Raw genomic sequence first — 22720 nt, 5'->3', positions numbered from 1 at the left:
TTGCAGGACTCAAATAAGAATGGATAATGTCTAAGAATTGATGAAATAACTTTTAGAAGTGCAGTTTCTGCTGCTGACATGTACATACCAAGATTCTACAAACAGCAATATGATGATGATAGACACTCTGTTACCTGTTGCTTGAGGATGAATATTGACTGCGACATGGGAGAGCTGTGCTTCTCAATAGAATCTCTCCTGCTTCCTAGGGCAGATGAAAAGATTGCCTGAACACTTTTTCGAAAAGGAGGATACAGGGGTGTTCTTCCCAGTTTCCAGGATAATATTTATCCTTTCTTTATCTGATCATTGTCACATTGCACAGCAAACTTCTAGAAAATGCAAAATTGGCCAGCACATTTCTTAGAGGAGAAAGTGAGAACTGCAGATGCTGGAGATCAGAGCTGAAAACGTGTTGCTGGAAAAGCACAGCAGGTCAGGCAGCATCCAAGGAACAGGAGAATCGACGTTTCGGGCATAAGTCCTTCTTCAGGAATTAAGGTGAGAGGAGAAAGATTCAAAAAGGATATGAGGGATAACTTTTTTTACACTGAGTGGCTCATGTATGGAATGAACTGGCAGAGAAAGTGGTGAATTCCTGAAGAAGGGCTTATGCCCGGAACGTCGATTCTCCTGTTCCTTGGATGCTGCCTGACCTGCTGTGCTTTTCCAGCAACACATTTTCAGCACATTTCTTACAACATCTCAACTTCTGAGAGGTGAATCAAGATTGTGAAAGGCCCAGTATAAATACAATCTTTGTTACTTTACATCTTTGTAATCCTATTGATTTAATCATTTTGTTGTAGCATCTCTTAATTTGTTTTTTCCTTTTATTCTTTCTTGAGATGAGCATAGTGCTCTGGATGGGGGGGAAGGGAAGGGGTTGGTGGTAATGGGGACAGTTTGATGGGTCATATCTTAGCTACCACCAGGTTCTAAGGATTATGCAACACAAAATCTTTTAAAGGGTCTTTTGGAGAGTGAAGGCCACCACTTCTACATTTCTAAAATTGCAATCATTGTCATGCCAAAATTCTACAAGCCATTGCTAATGCAAATAAGCTTCAACAGTAGCAGCGTGAGCAAGCGTGTAATTGTGGCTTGCCAGCTCTTTCTGTGGCATATGGACCTATGTATCTGATTACATGAATATCATTTCATCTTAATAACAAAGGCAGCTGGCCTCTGTGAACATGGGTCATTTGCAGCTGAGTGAAGGTTGCAGGCATATTATTCGAGGATCAGCTTCTTTTTGACCTTGCTGCTTTGAAGCAGATCTTTGAATTGTTGAACTTGCCCAAAAATGATTGTCGACAGATGAGAAATCCTAAATGCCAAGCTGCAGGTTTCTTTCTGACCTCTCTCTCGCTCATCCACTTACTGTGCTCGTACATCGGCACTATATCCTATTCGATCCTTTGATTACCCAAAGAAATTATGCATTTGTGCTGAACATTCATTGTACTTACAAAGTAATTTTCTTCATAAAATGATGCATGAAAAAGCAGCACCTCTATCAGTTTCTTCCTTAAAGAATTAATTCATTTATTTGTTAATATATGCTTAACACATCAGCTGAGCTTATGTAGAGACGTACAGCACGGAAACATACCCTTCAGTCTAACTTGTCCATGCCAACCAGATAACCCAACCTAATGTAGTCCCGTTTTCCAGCATAAAGTACTCACCTTCTCAGCATCTCCCCTTGTCTGAGGTGTGGTGACCCTCTAGTTAAATTCCCCATTAGTTATCTCTGTCTACCGAGAGAGCAGCCCTGTGGTCCGGTAGGACAATGGCAACTTCCCTTTTATATGCTTCCGAGAAAATACCTTTTAACTGTAGCCTGTTGTTCATATTTCATTCAACATCTTTTGGACCTGAGATGGCTTGGCATTTTTCTTATTTTGAAAGTTTCTTTATTCATAAAAATCTGTACACACATACATAGCCATTAGAGCAGTTTGATCCTGTACAGTCTTTTTGTATGGAAAACAAACAAACTGAAGGCATTTCTTACTGGTACAAGATTAAATATATAGAGGCACTGGGACGGTCCAATAACTGAACGGTTCCCCATTTAACTTCGGCAGAAAGACTTTAGATGATGCGTCTTTCCTTACTACATCTTGGCGGCAGCTGCCCCAAGCTTTAGTATGTCCCTCAGCAAGTTTTCCTGGATGTTGGAATGTGCCAGGCTGCAACACTTGGTCGAGATGAACTCCTTGCTGTGGAAGACCAAGTATTTTCGGACAGACCAAAGAGTGTCTTTCACTGAGTTGAATAAGTTTGCAAACTAACAATGTCAACTCATTGTTGCATATAACATCAATAGAGAAAAAAAAACACTTTACAGCCAACCAAATCTTCTTGAAATATAGTCATGATCACAGTGTAGGAAGCACTGTAGCCAATTTGCACACTGCATCCAATTTGCAAACAGTGTACTCCCACTAACAGCTATCTGATAATGACCTGATAATCTGCATTTTAGTAATACTGTTTGAGGGATCAATATTTGCTGCAATACCAGAGAAAAATTGCCTGTTGTTGTTGCAATAGTTAAATCTTTTATGTCCACCTTGGAGAGCAGGCAGGGCATTGGTTTGACATTGATCTGAATGCTGCCATCTCTGACACCCCAGCCGTCTCTTGGTACTGCATTGGAATTGTCAGTCTCGGTCTTGTGATGTAGGAAGAAGAATAGCTCATTACGTCCAACGAACCTTCCCAATTACTCAATATGATCATAGCTGATCAAACACTTCATTGCTCCCCCATCCCCCTATCCCTATAACTGTCGGTAATCGGAAATCTATCAACCTCTATCTTAAATCTGCTTAAAGACTGAGTTTCCACCATCCTCTATGATAAAGAATTGCAAAGATATTCAAATCTCTAAGTAAAAATAAAAGCTCCTCATCTTTGATCCAAGTGGCATCCCCTCTATTTTTAAATGGTGGCCCCTGTTTCCAGGCTCCCCTAACGGGGGAGTCATCTTACCTGCATCCAACCTGTTTATTCCTTTTAAATATTTTGTAAGTTTCAATGACTGCACCTCTCATTCTTCAAAACTCTGAAGAACACAAATCCAAATTTCCTAATCTCTCTTTGTAGGACTGTCCCACTATCCTGGGAGTAAGTCTGGTGAACCTTCATTGCTCTCCTTCAATGGTAATATTATTTTTCCTGAGACAAGGCTAAAACTGCAGACACTGCTGTAAGTGTGGTCTAACTTCCCACTCATGGTCTTCCTAATTTCCTGTGCTTCACCATTAATCCCTATGCCTTCAGCTGCCAGGGCCCTAAACTCCTCTGTTACCTTCCTTTAACACATTCTCTGCCTTTTAACATGCCACTTTCAGTGACATTTGGTCACCTGACTTATGTTGCCTCTGACTGAATAAATCTCTCACCATCTCAATCTTAAACAATCTCCTTCTTCTGAAACTGTGCCTAATCTACTCAGTCTCTCATCAATCCCAGGAATTAATCCAGTGAATCTTCACAGCATCACCTTCGAGACAACGATAGCCATCGTTGGGTAAGCAGACCAAATCTGTGCACAGCACATGAGGTGAGGTGTCACCTCAGCAAGAGAGTTTGTTGGTAAAAACAATGACTGCAGGTGCTGGAAACCAGAGTCCAGATTAGAGTGGTGCTGGAAAAGCACAGCAATTCAGGCAGCATCTGAGGAGCAGTAAAATCGACATTTCGGGCAAAAGCCCTTCATCAGGTATTCCTGATGAAGGGCTTTTGCCCGAAATGTCGATTTTACTGCTCCTCAGATGCTGCCTGAATTGCTGTGCTTTTCCAGCACCACTCTAATTGGGAAGAGAGTTTGTTGGACAGTATTTGAAAGGATCAAAGAAAGAAACATTTGAGGAGGGCAGTGATCCATTTACTGTGCATAACGCAATGAAGACATGTTGCTGTCTTGTTGAGAAAATTCCAGTTTGATCCCTGACGTGTGTTGAATTAGATTCTCTTGGCAGTGGATTACACTGACTTCTCCAGAATAGGGTAAAGGATAAATATCTGGGATTCCCACTTCTGATTGTCATCCAGCAAACTCTGCTAGAAATGTGTGCCATTGGACATCATGAGAGGGTTGGACTGATGTACCTCCATAATTTTAAAAGCTTGCCTAAATTCACTGCAAAGGTCATATGTGCCCATGGCCACTTGGGTGAATTGATGGAACAATAAGAGGCCATTAATCCCCTCCTATATCTCTATTCGCCAGACCAAATTGTTCAATCAGCACCAAGTCACTGATCTTTTCCATAACCCCGATTAAAAAATATTTTATGAGCAATTGTCCATACATCATTTGGAAAGTTACCATTAATTTTTTTTCCCACCAGCCTTCCTGGCAAATTCCAAATCATAGTATTATAATTCCCTACGCAACTTCATTGTTTCCTTTTCAATATTTCTTGTTTCATCAAGCACCTTACATCTGTGTCCTTGAGTTACTGACCCCTCTGTCTCTGGAAACAGTGTTTCCTTGTTTACTCAGTCAAAGTTCTTCATAATTTTGAACATCTCTATCAAATTCTTCCAGGCAACATTCTCAACTTGCTCTGTCATCTTCAAATACTTGTATAAATTCTTAGGGCTGAGAACTGAGACTGTCTAAGAAGGCACAGTGTGAGAGGAGCTAGTGCCTTTGAGAAGAGTGATAGAAGGAAAGAGAGACTTTATAATGAGCATGGTTGTGTTGGAAAGGGACTCAATGCTGAATATGAGAGAGAGAGATTGCCTATCGGATAGTGAATGTCAGTGAACAACACAAATGTAATGTTTCAGTATCTTAACAAATATTAGATTCCCTTTTATTTTTAAATCTCTAGTGGCTGTATGAAATATTTTGAAAGCTTACCTTTTGAATCCTAGCCTGAAAGTTGGAATATTTCTTATGGTCACAGAGATCCTCTTGCACTGAAGTCACAGTTTTTGAAGGAATGCCATTCTCTGCATTGCACTAGTTTATCTTTGGTACAGCTTTTCTTATTAAGTTACGGTTTAATGACCATTGTAAACATGTCTTGAGGTTGAGGTTGGTATCTGATGAATGTTTGACAGTGTGGCAAAGTTTACCTGTTTGCGTTCCAACTGAAAAATGACAGCCCCTGGGAAAACCTGTTGCGATTAGGTCACCCGGTACGTTCCCTGACACGCTGAGCATCAGTTTCAATCTTGTATAATTCTAACTTGTGTTGATTGCAATTAAGTGAGTCATTTGTGATGATTTGCAAACATTTACTTGGGGTCAGTTGATTGATAGGATGTAGCTCAGTGGTTAACACTGCAGCCTCACGGGACCCGGGTTCAATTCCAGCATCAGACGACTGTCTGTGGAGTTTGCACATTTTCTGTGTTTGTGTGGGTTTCCTCTGGGTGCTCCAGTTGCCTCCCACAATCCAAAGATGTGCAGGTTAGGTGGATTGGCCATACTGCATTTCCCCTCCTGTCTAGGGATGTGCAGCCTAGGTGGGTTAGCCATGGAAAATGCAGGGTTACGGGGGTAGGGGGAGTCTGGGTGGGATGTTGTTTGGACTGCCGGTGTGGACCCAATGGGCCGAATGGCCTGCTTCCACACTGTAGGAATTCAATGATTCCGTTGTGTGAGATGTATATACAGTAGTTGATAATGACACAGTAGTTGATAGTGGGTGGCACGGTGGCACACGGTTAGCACTGCTGCCTCACAGCGCCAGAGACCCGGGTTCAATTCCCGACTCAGGCGACTGACTGTATGGAGTTTGCACATTCTCCCCGTGTCTGCGTGGGTTTCCTCCGGGTGCTCCGGTTTCCTCCCACAGTCAAAAGATGTGCGGGGCAGGTGAATTGGCCATGCTAAATTGCCCGTAGTGTTAGGTTAAAGAGGTAAATATAGGGGTATGGGTGGGTTGCGCTTCGGCGGGTCGGCGTGGACTTGTTGGGCCGAAGTGCCTCTTTCCACACTGTAAGTAATCTAAAAAAAACCCTGATGGCTGCTGATAATATTAATGAGGACATTATACTTTGGCCACTGTTAGAAGTTAGCTATTAGAGGAACACACTATTTTATGATTAAACTGTAATTTATGAAGAGATTACTGGAGAACAAAATTTACAACAATTTGAGTTTATGCAGTTAATCAGTTAGACAGTGATTCGCTTTGGACTTATTATTGGATAGTTGATGTGGAAGAGAATTTATGATGCATTTCTGGATATCTTTATAACATGAATAAGAACACTTGCATCATCACAGGATATCTCAAAGGTTATTTCTAGTGAATAAAATATTTGAAGTATTGTCAGTATTGTAATGTAGCAAGAGCTGAAAATGTGTTGCTGAAAAAGCGCAGCAGGTCAGGCAGCATCCAAGGAACAGGAGAATCGACGTTTCGGGCAGAAGCCCTTCTTCAGGAATGAGGAAAGTGTGTCCAGCAGGCTAAGATAAAAGGTAGGGAGGAGGGACTTGGGGGAGGGGCGTCGGAAATGCGATAGGTGGAAAGAGGTCAAGGTGAGGGTGATAGGTCAGACTGGGGTGGGGGCGGAGAGGTCAGGAAGAAGATTGCAGGTTAGGAAGGCAGTGCTGAGGTCAATGGATTTGACTGAGACGAGGTGGGGGGAGGGGAAATGAGGAAACTGGTGAAATCCGAGTTCATCCCTTGTGGTTGGAGGGTTCCTAGGCGGAAGATGAGGCGCTCTTCCTCCAACCGTCGTGTTGCCATGATCTGGCGATGGAGGAGTCCAAAGACCTGCATATCCTTGGTGGAGTGGGAGGGGGAGTTGAAGTGTTGAGCCACAGGGTGGTTGGGTTGGTTGGTCCGGGTGTCCCAGAGGTGTTCTCTGAAACGCTCCGCAAGTAGGCGGCCTGTCTCCCCAATATAGAGGAGGCCACATCGGGTGCAGAGGATGCAATAGATGATGTGTGTGGAGGTGCAGGTGAATTTGTGGCGGATATGGAAGTTTCCTTTGGGGCCTTGGAGGGAGGTGAGGGGGGAGGTGTGGGCGCAAGTCTTGCACCTCCTGCGGTTGCAGGGGAAGGTGCCGGGAGTGGAGGTTGGGTTGGTGGGGGGTGTGGATCTGATGAGGGAGTCACGGAGGGAGTGGTCTTTACGGAATGCTGATAGGGGAGGGGAGGGAAATATATCCTTGGTGGTGGGGTCCGTTTGGAGGTGGCGGAAATGACGGCGGATGATACGCTGTATATGGAGATTGGTGGGGTGTTAGTGAGGACCAGTGGGGTTCTGTCCTGGTGGCGGTTGGAGGGGCAGGGCTCAAGGGCGGAGGAGCGGGAAGTGGAAGAGATGTGGTGGAGGGCATCGTCGACCACGTCGGGGGGGAAATTGCAGTCCTTGAAGAAGGAGGCCATCTAGGTTGTACGAATGTAGCAACACAGCCGAATTACATGCAGCTAGCTCCTACAAAGGGCAATGGGATAATCCATTTGCATGATATGACTTGGGGATCAGAATTGGGTTAACATCCCCTATGCTTCTTTGATAGACTGCCATATGATCTTTTACATTCATCTGAAAGGGCAAGCAGTGAGATATAGTGAGTTTCATGGACATTATGATGTAACTGGTCACATGATTTTGCCCGTCACTGAGAGATAAGGCACCAATCTAAAATGAGCATATGAAAAGAGGGAGATCATAGACATTACACCAGAGAGCTATATTTGATAACCCATGATGACTGATGTAACATTCCTTTATTTTCAGAACATTGCAAGAGCTTTACTTAGCGATAAGGAGCAAGCAGCCTCTTGGACAATGTATGTGCAGACACCCACAGTTGGAACTGCTCCAAATTAGTATTTTCTCTGTATAGGTAGCAGTATTGACTTAAAGCACAAGCCTCAACTGTGTCTCATATGAAACTGTACCTCAGACAAAGTAGCTGTCCCTCAATACCACATCAAAGTGCCAGTCTTCGTTTTTGTGCTCAGGTCCTGGAGTGGATATCTAACTCAAAATGCTGACTCTCCGGTGAGAGTGCTATGCCCACTGAGCCATAGCTGATATAGAAAGCAAGGTTGTTTTCTATTGTTCAAGGACTCCTTTACATAAAGTGGATTGATTGGTGCTTGCTGATCAATTGGGACTGAACCATGCCGGAGCAGGGTATCTCAATGAGTATCCTGCTAGACTTTTTCCTGTACCCTTGAACTCATTTCTGCTGTGAAGCTTGCTTGAAATTGGTTTTAAGGAGCATCGTGAAGATGGATGGGGAATTTCAGTAGTAAGTCGTTGCTGGACTGATTGCTAACCTAGGGCAGCAAGCACAGAGGTGAAGGCTGAATGGACTTGGTGTGAGCAGGAAATGGACAGCAGAGTTTTTGATAAGCTCACATTTAAGCACAATGGAAGGTTAGAGACCACCCAGGGGAGCATTGGAATAGTCATAGATTAGAACATAGAATGGGAACAGGAAAAGGCCGATTAGATTTTTAAAAAAAATTCAGATGCTGGAAATCTGAGACAAAAACAGAAATTGCTGTTTTTGGTCTGGCAGTATCTCTCGAGAGAAAGTAGAATCAAAAATTTAGGGTTCAGTGACCCTTCAGAACAGGCGAATCAGATTGCCTTGTTTATCCCTCCATTGAGCTAAATGATGGCTGATCTCTGTTTTAATGTTCTTTACCCACCCTTTTACAGGAACATGAAAATTAGGAGCAGCAAAAGGCTACTCAGTCCCACGGAGTCTGCTGTGCCATTCAATAAGATCATGACTGATCTGATGACTCTGCATTCCATATTGTTTTGTAACCTTTAATACCCAATCCCTCAATCATCGTTGTAACATTTCGGTTGGCTTCTCCACTTCCCCCCCCACCCCAACCACAGCCTCAAAAATATTTTGAGAGAGGGGAAGGGTGTTCAGATTTCCATAAATCTGGGGAAGTGCTCCCTGACATCATGGCTAACTGTGTTTTTGTACATGGCATATAACGGGTGCATTTAGGATTCCTTAAGGATTAATGTGCATGAGCAGTTTTTTTTACCAAATAGACTCAATTTCAATCATTGCACAAATTTAAAAATTGTATGTTTTATATGCATGATCTAGTTGTTAAATTATTTCTGCTTATTATTGCAGAGATTGATTAGTACAAATTTATGCAAATGCATAATTTAATGAGTGGATTTACTGAGCAGTTTGATTAGCTCTACATTTAGCATCAGAATTCTGTAGCATTTGAAGTTTATTGTGAGATGCCATATACCAATCAGTGATTCAGGTGGGAATACTTAAAATCACATTAATGTCTCACCAGGATTTTGAGATACTTTGTTATAATCCTATTAAAGATGTTCAAAATAATCACTGCTATGAGACAATATAGTGAGATGTGATAAATAAGAAGGCATTTCCAAAGTTAGAAGGTGATCCATGTTACTCATCGATAGGAGCAACTGCTGTATTTTGACTATGGTGACCCAAACTACAGTCGGATCCAAGATTGTTGGACTACAGACCTTCCAGCTGCCAGTGGGAGATAGATAAAGAGATATGTAGTCAGATTCTGGAAAGATGTAAAAATAACAGGGTTTTTGTGTGCTGGGTGAGTTTAACTCCCCCCCCCCCCCCCCCCCCCCCAAATTGACTGGAACTCCCATAGTGCTGGGGTTTGGATGGGGAACAGTTTGTTAGGTGTGTCCATGAGAGTTTTTAGAAAGAGTATAACGACAATGCAACAAGGGGGAGGGCCATACTGGACCTGGAACTGGGAAATGAACTCAGCCAGGTGACCAATGTTTCAGTGGGGAAGCATTTTGGGAATAGTGACCATAATACTGTAAGTTTTCAGATGTTTATGGATAAGGACAAGAGTGGACCCCGGATGAAGGGAATTGAGGGAAGGCATACACCAACCGAATTAGGCAAGAATTGGAAAATGTGGATTGGGACTGGCTGTTTGAAGGCAAATCCACATCCGACACATTGGAGTCTTTTTAAGAACCTTTGAAAGTCTTCTGGAACCTTGGATGACAGCTTAGCCAAAAAAAAGCATTCCTAATCAGTATTAAAAACAGATGAAGTCATTGAAGAATATAAAGAGATTAGGAAGGAGCTCCTGGCGTGTTAGGGGGGGTAAAAAGGGCTATGAAGTGTCCTTGGCTTAGCAGGGTTATGGAGATTTCCCAGGCATTTTGTACATATATTAGGAGCAAGAGGGTAGCTAGGGAAAGGGTAGCCTCACACAAGGATAAAGGGAGGGATGTTACGTCTGAAGTCAGAGGAAATGGTTGGGATCCTTAATGAATACTTTACATCGATATTCACCAAAGAGAGGGTAGTGAGGAATGTTGAGGTTAGGGAAAGATGTGTGACTACTGTTGAGTAAGTCAACGCAATGAAGTTGGCAGTGTTGCAAATAGTGAGGAGGATTGTCAAAGGCTGCAGTGGAATATATAGATAGATTGCAGATTTGGGCAGAGAAGTAGCAGCTGGAGTTTAATCGGGACAAATGGGAGGTGATGCATTTTGGGAGATCAAAATCAGGTACAAATTATAAAATAAATGGCAGAACCCTTGGGAGCATTGGCATAGAGAGGGATCTGGGTGTACCAGTCCACAGACTCCTGAACATGGCAACACAGGTGGCTAGGGTGGCCAAGAAGGCATACAACACGCTTGCCTTCATCAGCCAGGACATCGAATATAAAAGCTGGCAAATTATGTTACAGCTGTATAAAACATTTGGAATATTGGATGCAGTTCTGGTTGCCACACCCTCTGAAAGATGTGGATGCTTCGGAGAGGGTGCAGGGAAGGTTTAGCAGGATGTTGCCTGGTCTGGAGAGTTTTAATTATGAGGAGATATTGGATAAACTCGGGTTGTTTTCACTGGAAAGATGGAGACTGAGAGGTGACCTGATAGAGGTCTCCAAAGTTATGAGAGGCATGGATAGGGTAGATAGTCAGAGGCTTTCTTCCAGCATGGAAAGGTCAAGAGGACACCGATTCAAAGTGCAAAGGGGAAAGTTTAGGGGAAAAGTGCAGGGAAAATATTTCACAGTGGATGCCTGGAAAGTACTGCTAGAGGAGGTGGTGGAGCAGCCACATTGGCAACGTTTAAGGCATACTTTAATAGACACGTGAATGGGAGACAAATAAAGGGATAGAAACTATGTATGGGCAATAAGTAGTGGACCTAAATAATGATTAGGAATTAATGTGGGCTTGGTGGGTCGAAGGGCCTTTTCCTGTGCTGTTTTGTATTGTATAACCTAAGACAAAGGATCTGAACTTATTCTCAACTTTATTGTCTTGAGTCTGCTGCAGCATTCAGTAAGATCATGACTAATTATTACCTCAATGATATCTTCCGTCACTACCCCTGGAGGTGCCTAAATATTAATAAATTTCTGACTTGAATATAAAAGATTAATTACTCTTGCAGAGAGCCAGCATTATCACGATGGACTGACTTGATGGTCTCATTCTATACTGTAACCATTTTATGATTCAGCGACTATGAATCAATCCATATCCCTCTGCGATGGAGAATTTGTAAAACTCCCCATCCGTCTGAAGAAATCTCTCCTTACTTCCTGTCCTGAATGGTTGGCCCCTATTTCTGAGACAATGACCAGAAATCTCCATCTCTCTTGTGAGATATTTGAAGACAGGAAGGGGTTTGAATAAGGCAGCATGTTGGTGTACACAAGTTCCACTACCTCCTCTATTCTCTGCCCCACTCCCCCAAGTTAAAGAGACTCTGTGCTCAATTGAAACATCCTCATTCCTGTTGTTCCAGCAGCAACCACCACCTTTCCAGTGGCGCTGCTAAGCAAAGGAGCTGCCAGTCTCTGGTTGGCCTGCTGTCCTCATTAGGTGGGACCTCACCCCTCCCCCTGGGGAGTCTCTGCTTTTATATTTTAGCAAGAACTTCTCATTCTTAAAATTCTCAAGGGTATATCTCAACAACACATTAATTAGAATTTTTAATAATTTTAAAGTTGTTTTTTTTCTGGAGCCTACTGTGCCATTCACTATGTTCATGGTTGATCCTGGGCTTTAGCTCAAATTTCCTGCTCACTCCCAATATTCCTTGAATCCCTGTAGCACCAAAGATTCACATCAGTCCAATCTACTCGGTTTCTATTCATAGACAATGTTCTCATCCCAGGAGACAATCTCGTGAATCTTTGCACTTGTCCTGAAGGTAAGTATAATATTTATTGAGAAAGGAGAAAGTGAGGGCTGCAGATGCTGGAGATCAGAGCTGAAAATGTGTTGCTGGAAAAGTGCAGCAGGTCAGGCAGCATCCAAGGAGCAGGAGAATCGACGTTTCGGGCATGAGCATGATTCCTGAAGAAGGGCTCATGCCCGAAATGTCGATTCTCCTGCTCCTTGGATGCTGCCTGACCTGCTGCGCTTTTCCAGCAACACATTTTCAGCTATTTATTGAGAAACCAAAGCTACACACTGCTCTCCAGGTATGGTCACAGTAAGAATCTCTAACTGCATCCTCTTATAATCTAGTGTCTTTGTAGTAAAGACTAACATCCCATTGGTTAGACATGAGTTAACCTGATACAAGGTGTTGAATAATCCTGGCAGATCTTGGAGAGATCTTCAGGAGACAATCAAATGTGTCCATCATTTTTGACAGAGGTGATGTTGTTTACAAAATATTAATAGCTTTTACACAGGTTCTGAGATGGGCAAATGGAGTGGTTTTGGGAGGACAGTAGGGTAGGTCTGTGATAAAAGGAAGGTTAACACGATGTAACTTTCTTTAAAAAAAGCAGTGATGGTGCAAGGCTAAACGAGGGTGAAAAAAAGCAAGTAAACAAAAAATGGGTCTGGAAGTAGCGTGAATGACAACAGAAAATTAGAGCTGTGGTTATGATCTGGTGAAGGGTAATCCTATGTTAGAAGTCACAATAAATAGCTGAAGGAAGCAAACTGCTGCACTCAAAGTTTGCACCTATTTAGTTTGTTTTAGAAAGCATGTTTCGACATTTGATTTGGTGTTGAATGCAATTCGTCAAGCTTTGCTTTAAACATATGCAATTTATTTTCTCAGATTTGCACTGGTACTTAATGTCTGATTGTTTCCAGTTCTTGAACACAAAATGTATTTGTCTACATTCAACTGTCACGAACACGTGGCCTAAACAGAAACCAAACTTGGGCACAGAATACAAAACCGGTGTTTGCGATTGAAGACCTTTTGATTGGCTGGTAATATGAATCTGAGAAATAAATAGCAGTGCCCAATACAGATGAAAGGTCTCCATAGTAGCGGCACATGGTAACTTAACTCATTACGGTTTGGATAGAAAGTAGTTCTGAAGCACAGTTAAGAGAAATGGTAGCTTAACCCAGAATCATCGGTTGACCTCTGAGAGCAGTGTAATCTTAAGGTGTTTAGAATTCTAGCACAAGAGGAGGCCACTCAGTCCATTGTAATATTGTTGGCTCATTGAAGGAGTTATTCAGCAGTTCCACTCCCATGCTCTTTTCTCCAAGTCGTTTAAAATGTTCCCTTTCTGAATTCCATTTTGAAAGTAATTATCAATTGTTTCCATTGCTTTTTCAAGGCAGCCCGATTCAAGTCATAAACTTGCTGAGTTTCAAAAACAAATCTTCTCCGGTTGCCCTGATACTTCTGCTGACCCTCTTAAATCTGTGTCCTTTCATAATGTACAATTTTCCAATGTTTGCCTGAATGTTATATCCCTCGAGATAAGGAGCTGTTCAGAATGAGTTAAATTCTCACCCAAACTAAGTAATCGAGTCTCCATGATGGGATTGTTTCAGGAAATGAAGTCAAAATCTGGAATCTTTAAAATGTAGAGTTGGTTAAAACTAAGCAAGTCTCACATTGAGTGCTAATCTAGTTTGTTTAGTCAAGCGTTGGCTATTCTGCTGTGTATTACCTGCATTTTCTAGTTCAATTCCTGATTTTCAGTATTTGTCATAATTTCTTGGAGATTGACGTACAAATCCAGACTAACTAGTGTTAATGATTTGTCCCAAAATTTGACTTTTTGTTTTGTGATTTGAAGAAAAGCGTGGGTGATTAATCTTGGGATGGGAAGGGGAAACGGAAAGATTCTCCTTTTCTCGGAATACACAAGTTTTTTTTTGTTGTCTCGCGTAATGCTTTTAAAAAAATGTAGTGTTGTGTTTTATTTTGTTGTGAGCTAAAAGCTTGTTAGAACAGGGACCAACACAAAGTCAAAATTTATTAGGCGCTTGGGCTAAGGGAATGGCAGGATAGCATGTAACCACTTCTCCTATTGTATTTCCTGTAGTTAGCTCAAGATATTTCCAGTATTCCTTAACCCCCCCCCTCCCTGAGCAAAAAAAGCTATTAACTAACAGAATGATTGCACAGCAATCCAGGCCTTCAAGCTGAAATGCTATCAATGATACAGCAACTTAAAGTAAACATTTATTTCTTTATTCTTTCTTGGAGTATGGACTTCACTGGCAAGGGCAGCATTTATTGCCCATCCCTCATTGCCTTTGAGCTGAATGGCTAGCTAGACCATTTCAGAGGGTAGATAAGAATGAACCATATTGCTGTGAGTCAGGAGTCACATGTTGGTCAGACCTGGGAAGGATGACCAGTTTCCTTTCCTGAAGGACATTAGTGAACCAGATGGGTTTATGCAAGATTTGGTGGTGGTTTTGTGGTCACCTTTACTGAAACTAGCTTTCCACAGATATTTTCTAGCTGAAAATGTGTTGCTGGAAAAGCGCAGCAGGTCAGGCAGCATCCAAGGAACAGGAGAATCGACGTTTCGGGCATAAGCCCTTCTTCAGGAATTTCTAGATATTTTCTAATCAACCCTGTTCAGAGATTTTATTTCTGGAGTGGCTGGGACTTTGAACACCACTTTCCTGACTCAGAGGGAGGGACACTACCACTCCATCGCAAGATTTCAGATTTTGTAGTTGAATTCACATTCTCTGGTTGCCACAATAGGATTGGAACCCCTGGTCCTCAAAGCTTTAGTCTGGATTACTAGTTCAGTGACTTAGCATGCATCTCTACAATGCAGATTGACAAAGTATTTCGGAGCAGCAGAAATTAACTTGGTTTTCCATATTCAAAACAGGTTATCATTTAATTTCATCTAAGGGCTAAGTACACAAAACCTGTTTTGCTGGTGGGTAGTGTACTCTCATGTCTGACACCAGGCTCCAAATAATTGATCTAAACATTGTTGCTGCAACGTAGTCCAGAAGGACCGAGGAAATGTTTTAGGAACATTTTTCAAAGCATCCCTACAGACGTCAGGATCCTCACTGATTTTGCCACGCATCTCTGCTTCATGGTCAGCTAAAGTAGAGAATTAGCACTCCGGAAGATAGTAGGAACCTTGAGAGGCTTTGAAGTGCTGAGGTCAAGCCTGGGTAGTGAAGAAACATCACTTCAAAAACCAATCATGCCCTACCCCTCCATCCTCCCATTCCAATCTACCAATCCTTCAAACGTCCTACCAGTGATCTGATCATCAGATTACGTATTGGACTCACTAACCATATTAAAATCCATTGAACTGGAATGGGAGGAAGTCATCTTCAATCCTGAGTCAACCTAAGCATAGATTGTATTAAATTGCATTTAGTTTTGGGACATATTGTTAGTCAGCTCGATTCATCATAGACTCAGAGTCATACAGCACAGAAACAGACTCTTTAGTCCAACCGGTCCATGCTGAACATTATCCCAAACTAGTCTGACCTACCTGCTCCTGGCCCATATCCCTACAAACTTTTCCTATTCACGTACTTATCCAAATGTCTTTTAAATGTTGCAACTGTGCCCATGTCCACCAGTTCTTATTTAAATCTCACTTCCCTCACCTTAAAGATGTGCACCATTCTCTTGACATTCCCCATCCGAGGGAAAAGACTCATACCACTAATATTATCTGTAGCCCTCAAGATTTTATAAGCTTCTACAAGGTCACCTCTCAATCTCTTACACTCCAGTAAAAAAAAGGTCCCAGCCTATTCAGCCTTATACCTCCAAACCTGACAACATCCTGGTAAATCTCTTCTGAACCTTCTCCAGCTTAATTATATCCTTCATATAACAATTCTCTTCCCTAATATGGATGGTTAACAGTGCTGACCATTCCATATACAGTATCTTGATTTGACAACGCGACACATTGCCATTATTCCCTTCTGCCCTGGTGAGAGTTGCATCCATACCCACAGAACATCAGCATGAACCTTTGTTTAATTACTCCATTGACATAACTACAACCTCCTCAGTGTGATTTATGGTGTTCTGCTATCTTGCAGTGTGCTGTTGGACAACAGCAAATTGTATGTGACTACTTCAGTCCATGAGCAGTATTTGGCTATGGATGTTCAAGGGTTGTTAATAGTTCCCTTGCTTTCTCTCACTGCCAGTGACACAACACAAGAAATGAGATGCAAGGGTGCTGAGTCCTAGTGTGTCTCGGTGTATGAATAAACTGGGTATGTATCCAGGACTCCTGGTGAAGGAAATGTCAGCTGTAAATAATGGAAGTAGTTAACCCTTCAGGTATTCCTGATGGGAATTGCAAACTGCCCATATTAATGTCCAACACAAACAAGAACAGAGATTGATGGAAAAACACAGCAAGTCTGGTTGCATTTGTGGAGAGAAAGTAAACATTTCAGGTCCAGTGACCCTTCTTCAGAGCTGATTGTAGTCAGGAAAAGGTTGATGTATCTGCTGAGGATGGGGTTGGGGGAGGGGGTTGAGGAGTAAATAGTAGAGTCAAAGAGATGTACAACACAGAAACAGACCCTTCAATCCAACTTGTCCACGCTGACCAGATATCTCAACCTAATATAGTCCCATTTGCCAGCACTTGGCCATATCCCTCTAAACCTTTCCTATTCATATACCCATCCAGATGCCTTTTAAATGTTATAATTATACCAGCCTCCACCACTTCCTCTTGCAGCTCATTCCATACACACAACACCCTCTGCATGAAAGCGTTGCCCCTTGGGTCCCTTTTAGATGTTTCCTCTCTCACCTAAATCAATGCTTTCTAGCTCTGGACTCCCACCCCAGGAAAAAGAATTTGTCTATTTACCCTAAACATGCCCCTCATGATTTTATAAACCTCTAGAAGGTCACCCCTCAGCCTCTGGTGCTCCAGAACCTGGCAAAGCAGAGCATGACATCAGTCATCCTTGAATCCAAGGGAATGCCTAAGAAAGAAGGGAGGAAGGAGAGGTAGATTGAGCACGTTTTCCTCTTCAGACAAATTAAATTTCAGTCTAAAATGTACAATGACTTTGTTCACCTGAATGATGAGAATCCAGAGCTCCACCCAGTTGAAAGCACAGACCAGGTTTCACACGTGTGTGATCCTATCTGTCTGCTTTGCCTGAGCTGCTCTGCTTTGTTCAATGGATTGTGTTGCCAAAGAACCATGCGCAATGAATGTGAACACAATGTAAAAGGAGCTGCATCTTTGCTGAATATTTCATCTGGAATTTTGTTTTCTTTTTAAAGAAGTGACTGTTGGTCACTAAAGCAGTAAGAATGAGTATTTTGCTTTCCTGGTTTAACAGTTTTTGTACTGTTTCTCTGGAGAAGTGGAGCTTGAGTTTTCTGCTTTTAAACATTTTTAAAAGGCTTCCCACCACCACCCTTCCCCAACACATACTCAGAGACACTCGCGCACACTCGCACTCTCTTGATGTGTAATCTTATGTACCAGCGTCCAATGATCAGCGGGGTAGTTTGCAAATCTAAAATCACCTTTGTCTTCCTAGTGTTCATTCTATTTGATGTGACTCATTTGACATATTTTATAATTATACATTTAGACAATTAGCATTGCTTTTTGAGACCTGGTCTTTTGTCCTAATCCCAGTTTGATCTGTCCCTGAATGAAACTACCTCCTTTTCAGCATTTCCTTCATGAGAGTGCTTGTGGGTAGCAATGTTGGCCATTTAGATGTATAGAAATGATTGGCTATCTAATTCAATTTGTTATTTAAACAGAGATTGCTCAACAGGTTGGTCAGCCTCTGCAGAGAGGAAGAACCTCCTCTTCCTCGGAACCTGAACATTTTAGCAAAATGTAACAGGTCGTTAATCTAGTACAGAGACAGGGCAAGAATTGGGAAGTGAGGAAAAGAATGCAATAAGTACCTATCACCTCCTCCCTTTCTTTATAATTTGCCTCTGTCAGCAAGCTTTTGATGATTTGACCTAATGTCAACGAATGTGCTTAAGAGGCAAATTTTGCCCAAGTGTTTTCCTGTGAGGACCTTAATGATGTTGAAGGTGCTGTAGGTGCAAGTTGTTTTAATCTATATTTGGAATTTTCCTCATGTGATGGCCTGACTATTACCAAAAATTTGTTTTGTTGGGGAGTCGCATTGTCAGCTGTGTGCTGCTTTTCCTTACCAACCACGGTACCATGAATCTCTGCTCCTTCTTAACAATATGGCAGAGGATTGCTGAAAGCATTGAGTGTGTAACCATGCTGGGTCCATGAGAGCTTTAAAACACAGCCTTAAAATGTTTGAAAAATTTCTGTTTTTCTGTCTGCTTATTTCCTGACCAAAAATTGGTTTGTTATGAACAGATGAGATGCGCTTGAAAAGCTGAGAGGTAGTACTTAAAGTGTTAGAAACCACAAGTGAGTGTTGATTAAATGTAATATGTGATAATTAAACATAATGTGTTTGAAGCGCAAATTAAATCTCGAGGCTAAAAGGAGAAATTTTAATTTGGCAATTTAGCTAGATCATTATCGGAGACGCCTTTCCTTGATTCATTTAGTGCAATTTTGTGACAGATGCCACATTCTTTGTTTTGTATCACCTCCTTCTGGTTCTTAAAAATTAAACTGATCAAAAGACACAGTTAAATACCAAATGATCATCTGACTGCCAGGGCTAATGTTATTTTTTTGCCAAAAATGCAGAAGGCTGCAGCTTTATAAAAACCGTAGGCTGATACTTTAATCGCAGCATCATCCAGGACAAAGCAGCCACTTGATTTGTATCATCACCTTCATTATTCACTCTTTCCCCCTCTGCCAACAACTGGCATGCTGCAGTGTGAGTGTACACTATTGGCAAGGTGTCTTACAGCAATTTATAAAGAATCCTTTGACACATCATCTAAAGAAAAGGCTTCTACCACCTAGAAGAACAAAATAAGCAGAATAATAGGAATACCACCATCCATATGTTCCCCTTCAAGCCACACACCATTCTTAAAACTATGTCACCACTCCTTCACTATCGTTGGGTCAAAATCTTAAAATAGCCTCGCTAATAGTACTCTGGCAATAGCATCACCACGTGGACTGCAACAGATCAAGAGGGTGACTCATTACCACCACCTCAAGGGCAATTCGGAGTGGGCAATAAATGCTGGCCTAGCCAGTAAGATACACTTCTATCTAATGAATGAAGAATTAAAAATGTAGTGGAGGGCGACAGTTTCTTTTTCCTGCAGTGAGCTGTGTGATTTCCCTGATATTGTATTATTCAGTAATGTGAATTCAGACAATTCAAATGGAGAAAAATTTTAAAAAGATACATGGGGCAACTTTTTTTTTAATACAGAGTGTTTAGTGTATGGAATGAATGTCGAGAGGAAGTGATGGATGCTGCCATGTTTAAAAGACATTTGGATAAGTACATGAATGAGAAAGATGTGGAGGGATATGGGCAAGTGGGACTAGATAAGTTTGGGATTATGGTCAACATGGACTGGTTGGACCGAAGAGTCTGTTTCCGTGCTGTATGACTTTATGACTCCAGCTCAATGCAAAATTCAGAAACAACGTTAACCTTGAAGCTGATGACAACTCAACTGTTTATTTTTCCCAGTCACTCGATTGAATGATTCAACATCGTGGATTGGACATTTATTGCTTTAAAGAAACACTTTTTTATTGACAAAAAGGTCTGTTGTCATTATGTTTGTGATTATTGGACTGAATTTTAAGATTTTTGTCCTGCAGCTCCACTTACTTGATGGATGTATGAGACCCCATTGCATGTTCAAAGGGCAGGGGAAGTTCTTCTGCATGCCTTGAGCAATATTTGTGCTGTATCATTAAAAGTAGATCAACTGGTCACGTCAGTGCTGTTTGTAAGATCTTGCTGTACATAAATTGGCTGCCTCGTTTCAGAACTTCTAAAGGTACCTCAGTGGCTGTAAATGTTATTGAATATTCAGAGATTATGAAAGGCACTGCATGAATGCAAATTCTTCCTTTCTTTCGGCACGAACACTGGAAACAGTGCAGCATAAAAACACCCTTACCTGGTATTCTGTTAATATTGTTTGTTGGACTTTGTGGTATGTCTTGAAAACTATGTTTCTTACATTGCAACAATGCTGAGATTTCAAAAAAAAAAGCTACTTGACTGGCTTTGAAGCTTGCTCTTGACTGAAATATATATAGGACGGATGTAAGTCAAAAGAAAGTGAAGAGGTTAATTGTGGAATGAGTCTAAAGAGAATGATTATCTATCATGAGTTTTTATAGTAATGCCCAAAGGTAAAGAGGTATGTCCTGATATACTGAAGCAATAGAATAAAGCAAACCTTTTAGCTCAAGAGGGAAACGGTTTATATTTTTTCAGCATGATTTGTGCTTAACCCATATAAACACAGTAGCTACAAGAGCAGGTTGGAGGCTAGGAATCCTGCAGCAAGTAACTCACCTCCTGACTCCCCAGAACCTGTCCACCATCTACGAGGCACAAGTCAGGAGTCTTATGGAATACTCTGCACTTACCTGGATAAGTGCAGCTCTAACAACACTCAAAAAGCTTGACACCATCCAGGACAACACAGCCCACTTGATTAGCACCCCATTTACGGCCCCCTTGATCCACAAGCGTCATTCCTGATCAAGGGCTTATGCCCGAAACATCGATTCTCCTGCTCCTCGGATGCTGCCTGACTGGCTGTGCTTTTCCAGCACCACACCTTTTGACTCTGATCTCCAGCAACTGCAGTCCTCACTTTCTTCTAGACACTCCTTCTAGCATTGGCGCTCAGTAGCAGCACTATGTACCATCTACAAGATGCATGGCAGAAATTCACCAAAGATCCTTAGACAGCATCTTCCAAACTCACGACCACTACCACCTAGAAAGATAACAGCAGCAGATACACGAGAACACCATCCAGACCTGTGGGTTCCCCTCCCAGCCACTCACCATCCTGATCTGGAAATACATTGCCATTCCTTCACTATCATGGGTTAAAATCCTGGAATTCTGTTTGTGAAAGCACTGTGTGTCTACCTATAGCTTGTGGACTGCAGTGGTTTTGGGAAGGCAGCTCACCACCACCTTCTCAAGGGCAGCTAGGGACAGGCAATAAATGCTGGCCCACATCCCATAAGTGAATTAAAAAGAACATAACAATGTTTCAAAGGATAAATGTGCATTAAATCTATGTTTTATATAAATCTGACTAAGCTAACTCTCTCTCACTTTGTTTTTTTCTTTCACATACTCTGGCATGCAAGCTTAGTTTGGAACATTGTTGCAGCATTTGTTTAGAGAATTGCTTCTACCCTCGGAGAGTGATAACTTTGATTTTGCTTTGTGTATTGTGTAGAATGGGCCAATGCTTTCATGAAGCAATCTGAACAGCAGACAGAAGTATTGTCAGCATTCAAGGACAGAGCAGCATGCCAGTTTGGAGTAATTAGATTTACCTTCTTTTAGAGTTTGCTACTTGCATAACTGCATCTTACCCAGTGGGTCAGAACCTCTTTTATGTAGGGTGACCTTAAACCTATTGCAGCAGCACAACTTCATACTTCAGAGCATGCGTGTATCTGTTCATAGATGGCTCTGAGGGATGCAAGCAGCACAGCTATTGTACATTTCTGTCGTGCCTTTCACCGGGTGAAATCATCTTAAAGTGTTTTAATGTCACTGAGGTACTTTTGAACTCCAGAGACTGTCATTTCCTCTATTTGCTTTCTATTTCAACATCAATAACTATCTCCGTGTAGATCAAAGGTATTTTTCTTCACAAATTTCTCACGTAGTGTCCTTGAGACCCTTCAGCAAAAGGAGAGGGTGGATTCTGTTGGGTGGTTCCCTGAGCAGACTGTCAAAGTCACTTGGCAGAATGTCTCATTGCCAGAACTTTCAAATAAGCACCAGGACATGGCTTGGCTGGTGGTGAGAAGGGCTCTGCCTGTGAGATCCTTTATGCATGCCCGGACTCTCTGCGCCACTGCACGCTGCCCTCGAAACAGCTGTGGATGAGGATGAGACTGTCAACCACCATCTTCTGGAATGGGCCTATGCAAAGGAAGTCTAGAGAGGAATGCTGTGTGTTTGTCGAGGTTTGTCCCAAGCAACTCCGTGACACGGGACTCCGTGCTCTACGGTCTGTTCCCAGGACGCACACCAAGACGAACATTAACTGTACTTGGAGGACCATCAACTTGGTAAAAGACGCTCTTCAGTCTGCCTGAAATGTGCTGGTTTTCCAGTTAAAGGAGTTAACTCCGACTGAGTGTTGCAGACTGGCACATTCCAAGGTCCAGGGCTACGTGTTGAGGGATGCGCTGAAGCTTGGGGCAGCTGCCGCCAAGGCGAGATGGGGAAAGACCACCGTGTAAGGTGCCTCTGCCAAAGAATAAGGGAGGGGCCCATTCAGTAATTGGGCTTCACTGTCGCCTCAGCTATAAGCCAAGGTCGTCTGTAAATATAGAGTATGGTGGAC

At 42.2% G+C, this 22720-nt stretch overlaps 1 protein-coding gene across 3 annotated transcripts in view; it reads left to right on the top strand.

The window, feature by feature from the left end:
- The window catches only part of LOC122563055 (coronin-2B-like), a 174003-nt gene that overhangs the window by 83312 nt on the left and 67971 nt on the right, over positions 1-22720 (top strand). The window contains exon 1 of one of the 3 annotated variants that reach the window (XM_087995942.1): positions 6370-6457. The exons of the other annotated variants lie outside the window; for them this stretch is intronic. The gene's annotated coding sequence lies outside the window, so the exon portion shown is untranslated. Of the gene's footprint in view, positions 1-6369; positions 6458-22720 lie in introns of those variants that run through there. 3 annotated transcript variants of the gene reach the window in all.

Source organism: Chiloscyllium plagiosum, unplaced genomic scaffold (genome assembly GCF_037043375.1).
Source record: "Chiloscyllium plagiosum isolate Xiang-an unplaced genomic scaffold, Cpla_swu_hap1 HiC_scaffold_2, whole genome shotgun sequence".
In the NCBI taxonomy this organism is placed as follows: domain Eukaryota; kingdom Metazoa; phylum Chordata; class Chondrichthyes; order Orectolobiformes; family Hemiscylliidae; genus Chiloscyllium; species Chiloscyllium plagiosum.
The sequence above is the reverse complement of the archived record's forward strand: the minus strand, read 5'-3'. Positions and strand labels throughout refer to the sequence as shown.